This window comes from Cherax quadricarinatus, chromosome 3, assembly GCF_038502225.1.
Source record: "Cherax quadricarinatus isolate ZL_2023a chromosome 3, ASM3850222v1, whole genome shotgun sequence".
NCBI lineage: Eukaryota > Metazoa > Arthropoda > Malacostraca > Decapoda > Parastacidae > Cherax > Cherax quadricarinatus.
In genome coordinates, this window is record NC_091294.1 from 66,129,361 (window position 1) to 66,139,397 (window position 10,037).

The following is a 10,037-nucleotide window of genomic DNA, read 5'->3' on the forward strand; positions in this document are numbered from 1 at the left end:
ACTCATTAAACCGGGATGTAGTAGATCCGTGTCACACTCATTAAACCGGGATGTAGTAGATCCGCGTCACACTCATTAAACCGGGATGTAGTAGATCCGTGTCACACTCATTAAACCGGGATGTAGTAGATCCGTGTCACACTCATTAAACCGGGATGTAGAAGATCCGTGTCACACTCATTAAACCGGGATGTAGTAGATCCGTGTCACACTCATTAAACCGGGATGTAGTAGATCCGTGTCACACTCATTAAACCGGGATGTAGTAGATCCGTGTCACACTCATTAAACCGGGATGTAGAAGATCCGTGTCACACTCATTAAACCGGGATGTAGTAGATCCGTGTCACACTCATTAAACCGGGTATGTAGTAGATCCGTGTCACACTCATTAAACCGGGATGTAGTAGATCCGTGTCACACTCATTAAACCGGGATGTAGTAGATCCGTGTCACACTCATTAAACCGGGATGTAGTAGATCCGTGTCACACTCATTAAACCGGGATGTAGTAGATCCGTGTCACACTCATTAAACCGGGATGTAGTAGATCCGTGTCACACTCATTAAACCGGGATGTAGTAGATCCGTGTCACACTCATTAAACCCGGATGTAGTAGATCCGTGTCACACTCATTAAACCGGGATGTAGTAGATCCGTGTCACACTCATTAAACCCGGATGTAGTAGATCCGTGTCACACTCATTAAACCCGGATGTAGTAGATCCGTGTCACACTCATTAAACCGGGATGTAGTAGATCCGTGTCACACTCATTAAACCGGGATGTAGTAGATCCGTGTCACACTCATTAAACCGGGATGTAGTAGATCCGTGTCACACTCATTAAACCGGGATGTAGTAGATCCGTGTCACACTCATTAAACCGGGATGTAGTAGATCCGTGTCACACTCATTAAACCGGGATGTAGTAGATCCGTGTCACACTCATTAAACCGGTATGTAGTAGATCCGTGTCACACTCATTAAACCCGGATGTAGTAGATCCGTGTCACACTCATTAAACCGGGATGTAGTAGATCCGTGTCACACTCATTAAACCGGGATGTAGTAGATCCGTGTCACACTCATTAAACCGGGATGTAGTAGATCCGTGTCACACTCATTAAACCGGGATGTAGTAGATCCGTGTCACACTCATTAAACCGGGATTTAGTAGATCCGTGTCACACTCATTAAACCGGGATGTAGTAGATCCGTGTCACACTCATTAAACCGGGATGTAGTAGATCCGTGTCACACTCATTAAACCCGGATGTAGTAGATACTTGTCACACTCATTAAACCGGGATGTAGTAGATCCGTGTCACACTCATTAAACCCGGATGTAGTAGATCCGTGTCACACTCATTAAACCGGGATGTAGTAGATCCGTGTCACACTCATTAAACCGGGATGTAGTAGATCCGTGTCACACTCATTAAACCGGGATGTAGTAGATCCGTGTCACACTCATTAAACCGGGATGTAGTAGATCCGTGTCACACTCATTAAACCGGGATGTAGTAGATCCGTGTCACACTCATTAAACCGGGATGTAGTAGATCCGTGTCACACTCATTAAACCGGGATGTAGTAGATCCGTGTCACACTCATTAAACCGGGATGTAGTAGATCCGTGTCACACTCATTAAACCGGGATGTAGTAGATCCGTGTCACACTCATTAAACCGGGATGTAGTAGATCCGTGTCACACTCATTAAACCGGGATGTAGTAGATCCGTGTCACACTCATTAAACCGGGATGTAGTAGATCCGTGTCACACTCATTAAACCGGGATGTAGTAGATCCGTGTCACACTCATTAAACCGGGATGTAGTAGATCCGTGTCACACTCATTAAACCGGGATGTAGTAGATCCGTGTCACACTCATTAAACCGGGATGTAGTAGATCCGTGTCACACTCATTAAACCGGGATGTAGTAGATCCGTGTCACACTCATTAAACCCGGATGTAGTAGATCCGTGTCACACTCATTAAACCGGGATGTAGTAGATCCGTGTCACACTCATTAAACCGGGATGTAGTAGATCCGTGTCACACTCATTAAACCGGGATGTAGTAGATCCGTGTCACACTCATTAAACCGGGATGTAGTAGATCCGTGTCACACTCATTAAACCGGGTTAGTAGATCCGTGTCACACTCATTAAACCGGGTCACACTCATTAAACCGGTTGTAGTAGATCCGTGTCACACTCATTAAACCGGGATGTAGTAGATCCGTGTCACACTCATTAAACCGGGATGTAGTAGATCCGTGTCACACTCATTAAACCCGGATGTAGTAGATCCGTGTCACACTCATTAAACCGGGATGTAGTAGATCCGTGTCACACTCATTAAACCGGGATGTAGTAGATCCGTGTCACACTCATTAAACCGGGATGTAGTAGATCCGTGTCACACTCATTAAAACCGGGTGTAGTAGATCCGTGTCACACTCATTAAACCGGGATGTAGTAGATCCGTGTCACACTCATTAAACCGGGTATGTAGTAGATCCGTGTCACACTCATTAAACCGGGATGTAGTAGATCCGTGTCACACTCATTAAACCGGGATGTAGTAGATCCGTGTCACACTCATTAAACCGGGATGTAGTAGATCCGTGTCACACTCATTAAACCGGGATGTAGTAGATCCGTGTCACACTCATTAAACCCGGATGTAGTAGATCCGTGTCACACTCATTAAACCGGGATGTAGTAGATCCGTGTCACACTCATTAAACCGGGATGTAGTAGATCCGTGTCACACTCATTAAACCGGGATGTAGTAGATCCGTGTCACACTCATTAAACCGGGATGTAGTAGATCCGTGTCACACTCATTAAACCGGGATGTAGTAGATCCGTGTCACACTCATTAAACCGGGATGTAGTAGATCCGTGTCACACTCATTAAACCGGGATGTAGTAGATCCGTGTCACACTCATTAAACCGGGATGTAGTAGATCCGTGTCACACTCATTAAACCGGGATGTAGAAGATCCGTGTCACACTCATTAAACCGGGATGTAGTAGATCCGTGTCACACTCATTAAACCGGGATGTAGTAGATCCGTGTCACACTCATTAAACCGGGTTGCAGTAGATCCGTGTCACACTCATTAAACCGGGATGTAGTAGATCCGTGTCACACTCATTAAACCGGGATGTAGTAGATCCGTGTCACACTCATTAAACCGGGATGTAGTAGATCCGTGTCACACTCATTAAACCGGGATGTAGTAGATCCGTGTCACACTCATTAAACCGGGATGTAGTAGATCCGTGTCACACTCATTAAACCGGGATGTAGTAGATCCGTGTCACACTCATTAAACCGGGATGTAGTAGATCCGTGTCACACTCATTAAACCGGGATGGAGTAGATCCCTGTCACACTCATTAAACCGGGATGTAGTAGATCCGTGTCACACTCATTAAACCGGGTTGCAGTAGATCCGTGTCACACTCATTAAACCGGGATGTAGAAGATCCGTGTCACACTCATTAAACCGGGATGTAGTAGATCCGTGTCACACTCATTAAACCGGGATGTAGTAGATCCGTGTCACACTCATTAAACCGGGATGTAGTAGATCCGTGTCACACTCATTAAACCGGGATGTAGTAGATCCGTGTCACACTCATTAAACCGGGATGTAGTAGATCCGTGTCACACTCATTAAACCGGGATGTAGTAGATCCGTGTCACACTCATTAAACCGGGATGTAGTAGATCCGTGTCACACTCATTAAACCGGGATGTAGTAGATCCGTGTCACACTCATTAAACCGGGATGTAGTAGATCCGTGTCACACTCATTAAACCGGGATGTAGTAGATCCGTGTCACACTCATTAAACCGGGATGTAGTAGATCCGTGTCACACTCATTAAACCGGGATGTAGAAGATCCGTGTCACACTCATTAAACCGGGATGTAGTAGATCCGTGTCACACTCATTAAACCGGGATGTAGTAGATCCGTGTCACACTCATTAAACCGGGTAGATCCGTGTCACACTCATTAAACCGGGATGTAGTATCCGTGTCACACTCATTAAACCGGGATGTAGTAGATCCGTGTCACACTCATTAAACCGGGATGTAGAAGATCCGTGTCACACTCATTAAACCGGGATGTAGTAGATCCGTGTCACACTCATTAAACCGGGATGTAGTAGATCCGTGTCACACTCATTAAACCGGGATGTAGTTGGTCCGTGTCACACTCATTAAACCGGGTTGTAGTAGATCCGTGTCACACTCATTAAACCGGGATGTAGTAGATCCGTGTCACACTCATTAAACCGGGATGTAGTAGATCCGTGTCACACTCATTAAACCGGGATGTAGTAGATCCGTGTCACACTCATTAAACCGGGATGTAGTAGATCCGTGTCACACTCATTAAACCGGGATGTAGTAGATCCGTGTCACACTCATTAAACCGGGATGTAGTAGATCCGAGTCACACTCATTAAACCGGGATGTAGTAGATCCGTGTCACACTCATTAAACCGGGATGTAGTAGATCCGTGTCACACTCATTAAACCGGGATGTAGTAGATCCGTGTCACACTCATTAAACCGGGATGTAGTAGATCCGTGTCACACTCATTAAACCGGGATGTAGTAGATCCGTGTCACACTCATTAAACCGGGATGTAGTAGATCCGTGTCACACTCATTAAACCGGGATGTAGTAGATCCGTGTCACACTCATTAAACCGGGATGTAGTAGATCCGTGTCACACTCATTAAACCGGGATGTAGTAGATCCGTGTCACACTCATTAAACCGGGATGTAGTAGATCCGTGTCACACTCATTAAACCGGGATGTAGTAGATCCGTGTCACACTCATTAAACCGGGATGTAGTAGATCCGTGTCACACTCATTAAACCGGGATGTAGTAGATCCGTGTCACACTCATTAAACCGGGATGTAGTAGATCCGTGTCACACTCATTAAACCGGGATGTAGTAGATCCGTGTCACACTCATTAAACCGGGTTGTAGTAGATCCGTGTCACACTCATTAAACCGGGATGTAGTAGATCCGTGTCACACTCATTAAACCGGGATGTAGTAGATCCGGGTCATGTAGTAGATCCGTGTCACACTCATTAAACCGGGATGTAGTAGATCCGTGTCACACTCATTAAACCGGGATGTAGTAGATCCGTGCCACACTCATTAAACCGGGATGTAGTAGATCCGTGTCACACTCATTAAACCGGGATGTAGTAGATCCGTGTCACACTCATTAAACCGGGATGTAGTAGATCCGTGTCACACTCATTAAACCGGGTTGTAGTAGATCCGTGTCACACTCATTAAACCGGGATGTAGTAGATCCGTGTCACACTCATTAAACCGGGTTGTAGTAGATCCGTGTCACACTCATTAAACCGGTGTAGTAGATCCGTGTCACACTCATTAAACCGGGTTGTAGTAGATCCGTGTCACACTCATTAAACCGGGATGTAGTAGATCCGTGTCACACTCATTAAACCGGGTTGTAGTAGATCCGTGTCACACTCATTAAACCGGGATGTAGTAGATCCGTGTCACACTCATTAAACCGGGTTGTAGTAGATCCGTGTCACACTCATTAAACCGGGATGTAGTAGATCCGTGTCACACTCATTAAACCGGGTTGTAGTAGATCCGTGTCACACTCATTAAACCGGGATGTAGTAGATCCGTGTCACACTCATTAAACCGGGTTGTAGTAGATCCGTGTCACACTCATTAAACCGGGATGTAGTAGATCCGTGTCACACTCATTAAACCGGGTTGTAGTAGATCCGTGTCACACTCATTAAACCGGGTTGTAGTAGATCCGTGTCACACTCATTAAACCGGGTTGTAGTAGATCCGTGTCACACTCATTAAACCGGGATGTAGTAGATCCGTGTCACACTCATTAAACCCGGATGTAGTAGATCCGTGTCACACTCATTAAACCGGGATGTAGTAGATCCGCGTCACACTCATTAAACCGGGATGTACATAAGAACATAAGAACATAAGAACGAAGGAACACTGCAGAAGGCCTACTGGCCCATGCGAGGCAGGTCCAAGTCCCTACCGGCTTAAGCCAATGCACCCAACCTAGTCAGGTCAGGTCACATTGACTCAAGGGAGGAACACGGCAACCGACCCGTTAGCACAAGCTATCAGGTCTAACTCACACCCACCCACATCTACTCATGTATTTATCCAACCTATTTTTAAAGCTACACAACGTTCTGGCCTCTATAACGGTACTTGGGAGTTTGTTCCACTCATCCACAACTCTATTACCAAACCAGTACTTTCCTATATCCCTCCTGAATCTGAATTTTTCCAACTTAAAACCATTGCTGCGAGTCCTGTCTAGGCTAGATATTATCAGCACACTATTTACATCCCCTTTATTTATTCCTGTCTTCCACTTATAAACCTCAATCATATCCCCCCTAATTCTACGTCTTTCTAGAGAGTGCAGTTTCAGGGCCCTTAGTCTATCCTCATAGGGAAGGTTTCTGATACATGGGATCATCTTTGTCATCCTCCTTTGTACATTTTCCAGAGAATTTATATCCATTCTGTAATACGGTGACCAAAACTGTGCAGCATAATCTAAATGAGGCCTAACCAAGGATGTATAGAGTTGAAGAACAACCTGAGGACTCCTATTATTTATGCTTCTTGATATGAAGCCAAGGATTCTATTAGCTTTATTGCGAACACTTATGCACTGTTGTCTTGGTTTCAGATTACTGCTAACCAGAACTCCTAAATCTTTTTCGCAATCCGTAATATTAAGATCTACATTATTTAGTTTATATGTGGCATGGTTATTGTCCTGTCCAACATTTAGAACTTTGCATTTGTCTATATTAAACTGCATCTGCCACTTCTCCGACCACTGCATCAGTCTATTCAAATCTTCCTGGAGTGCTCGAATGTCCTCGTCAGAATGAATTCGACGGCCTATTTTGGTGTCATCGGCAAACTTGCCGATGTCGCTCTTTATGCCCTCATCTATGTCGTTTATGTAGATTGTGAACAGCAGGGGGCCCAACACTGACCCCTGTGGAACACCGCTCGTGACGCTTCCCCACTCTGATTTCTCCCCATTTATGCAAACTCTCTGCTGCCTATTTGTCAACCATGCCTCTATCCAGGAAAAAATTTCTCCTCCTATTCCATGTGCATTAATTTTCCTCAATAGTCTCTGATGTGGGACCCTGTCAAAAGCCTTACTGAAGTCCATATACACAATATCATATTCGTTACCATGATCTACCTCCTCAAATACCTTAGTGAAAAAAGTTAATAAATTCGTAAGGCAGGAACGTCCCTTTGTAAAACCATGCTGAGATTCGTTGATTAATTTATGCTTTTCAAGGTGGCTACGAACTGCCTCGGCAATTATTGATTCCATAAATTTTCCCACTATGGAGGTTAGGCTTATTGGTCTATAGTTCGAAGCTAAGGACCTGTCACCTGTTTTGAAAATAGGTATCACATTTGCCATTTTCCACTTATCTGGCACCATGCCAGTTTGTAGTGATATGTTGAAAAGATTAGCCAAAGGTGTGCTAAGCTCCTCTTTACATTCCTTTAGAACCCTTGCATACAGTTCATCAGGGCCTGGGGATTTGTTAGGTTTTAATTTATCTATTTGCCTAAGGACCATGTCACTTGTGACCCTAATAGTGCACAGTTTATTATCGTCCTGTTCTACATAATTTATCATTACTGGAATATCACTGGTATCCTCCTGTGTAAAAACTGAGAGGAAGTATGTGTTAAAAATTCTACACATTTCCTTATCACTGTCAGTGAGCTGACCCGAGGAACTTTTGAGTGGGCCTATCTTGTCCCTGATCTTACTTCTGTATACCTGAAAGAATCCTTTTGGGTTAGTCTTCGATTCTCTTGCAACTTTAACCTCATAATCTCTTTTTGCTTTTCTAATTCCCTTTTTTATTTCTCTCTTTAACTGAATATATCGATTTCTTAATTGCCCCTCTCCTCTTTTGATTTGCCTATATATGCCTCTCTTTTGACCAATCAGATATTTTAATCTATTGTTCATCCATTTAGGATCATTTTTGTTTGATCTGATTTCCCTATTTGGAACATAATTTGACTGAGCAGCTAGAACTATGCCCTGGAAAGCATCATATCGGCAACCATCACCACCTACCTGACCCCTAGTCAGGTCATTCCAGTTCAGCCCACCTAAGTAATTTTTCAGTCCTATGAAATCAGCCAAGCGAAAGTCAGGGACGGAGACTTGATTGCCATTATTAGGGGAATTCCATGATATGTTAAAACTGAGTGATTTGTGATCACTCTCCCCAAGCTCATCATTAACCTCAAGATTATTAATTAGTGTTTCCCTACTGGCAAGAACCAAGTCAAGGAGGTTATTTCCCCTAGTTGGCTCTGTCACAAACTGTTTTAAAAAACAATCCTGGATCGTATCAAGAAAGTCACCTGACTCTAAATTTCCTGTCAAATTGCTCCAGTCAATCTGTCTATAGTTGAAATCTCCCATTAGCACAACATTTTCGTATGTAGATGCCTTACGAATTTCGTCCCATAGAAGTTTACTGCACTCCCTATCAAGATTTGGGGCCCTGTAAATCACACCCAAAATTAGTTTTTCTCGGCCCTCGAGAAGCTGTAACCAAACAGATTCAGTGGCTGACGCTTCTAATTTAATATCTTGTCTAACACAACAATTTAAATTGTCTCTGACATACATCGCTACTCCACCACCTTTCCTGTTGACCCTGTCAGTGTGGAATAATTTATAGCCTTGTATGTGACATTCAGATGGCATCTCTCTATCTTTCAGATTGAGCCAGGTCTCTGTTATAGCAATAATATCTATGTTTCCTGCACTTGCAATTAATCTTAGCTCATCTATCTTATTTCTAACACTCCTGCTATTAGTATAGTAAACCTTAAGGGAGCTAGTCCCTTGCTGCCCTCTGCTGTCCCCCTTTGTTTTCTGACCTGTTCTATTGTCTTTATTTATAACTTCATGCTGAATGCCTTTTATACATTTACTGTTTCCAACCCTAGTGTTGCAACCTGCTTGTTTCCCACACACACCCATACCTCTATCTTCCATCAGTTTAAAATCATAGGCATTTCACCAATGGCCTTCTCAATCGAGTCTGCAAGTGCTACCACCCCTGCCCCAGAGAGATGAACCCCATCCCTTGCATACATATCATGTTTGCCATAAAAGTTGTTCCAGTTGTCAATGAATGGGATTGCAAGTTCCTTGCAGTATCTGTCTAGCCAGCAATTTACACCAATTGCCCTAGACAACCATTCATTTCCTACTCCCCTTCTAGGCAAGATGCTACATATGATTGGGATCCCTCCCTTAGACTTAATGAAATCTATAGCTGACCTGTACTTATCTAGCAGCTCTTCTCTCCTACCCTTCCCAATATCATTTCCACCAGCACTGAGACAGATAATGGGCTTGTTCCCATTACCTGACATGATATTATCCAGTCTGTTGACAATGTCCCCAACACCAGCTCCAGGGAAGCACACTCTATCTCTCATCTTCTTATTCCTATTACAAAAAGCACGGTCAACATATCTTACCTGAGAGTCACCAACCACAAGAATGCGCTTACCTTCATTAGCAGGGGCAGTAGTACCCTTACCTTCACTGGCCACTGAAGTACATTCATCCTGGAGAACAGAGAAGCGATTTCCTACCTTCAGATCTTCACTCTTAACTTTCCTTACTCTGATGCGCCTCCCATTACTGTGAACAACTCGCCACTTGTAGCAGGTGCTGGGCTGCACCTCACTGCTGGTACCCGTTGCTACCTCCCCACCTACAGCCTCCTCACAGTGAGAGACAGACTGCACCTCACTGCTAGAAGCCTCATTCCCCACATCTCCAACCACCTCACACTCTCTCCCAGGCCCATTGAGGTGGACCTTCAGCCTCCTAATCTCCTCCTGGAAAAGCAAGACCTCCTCCTT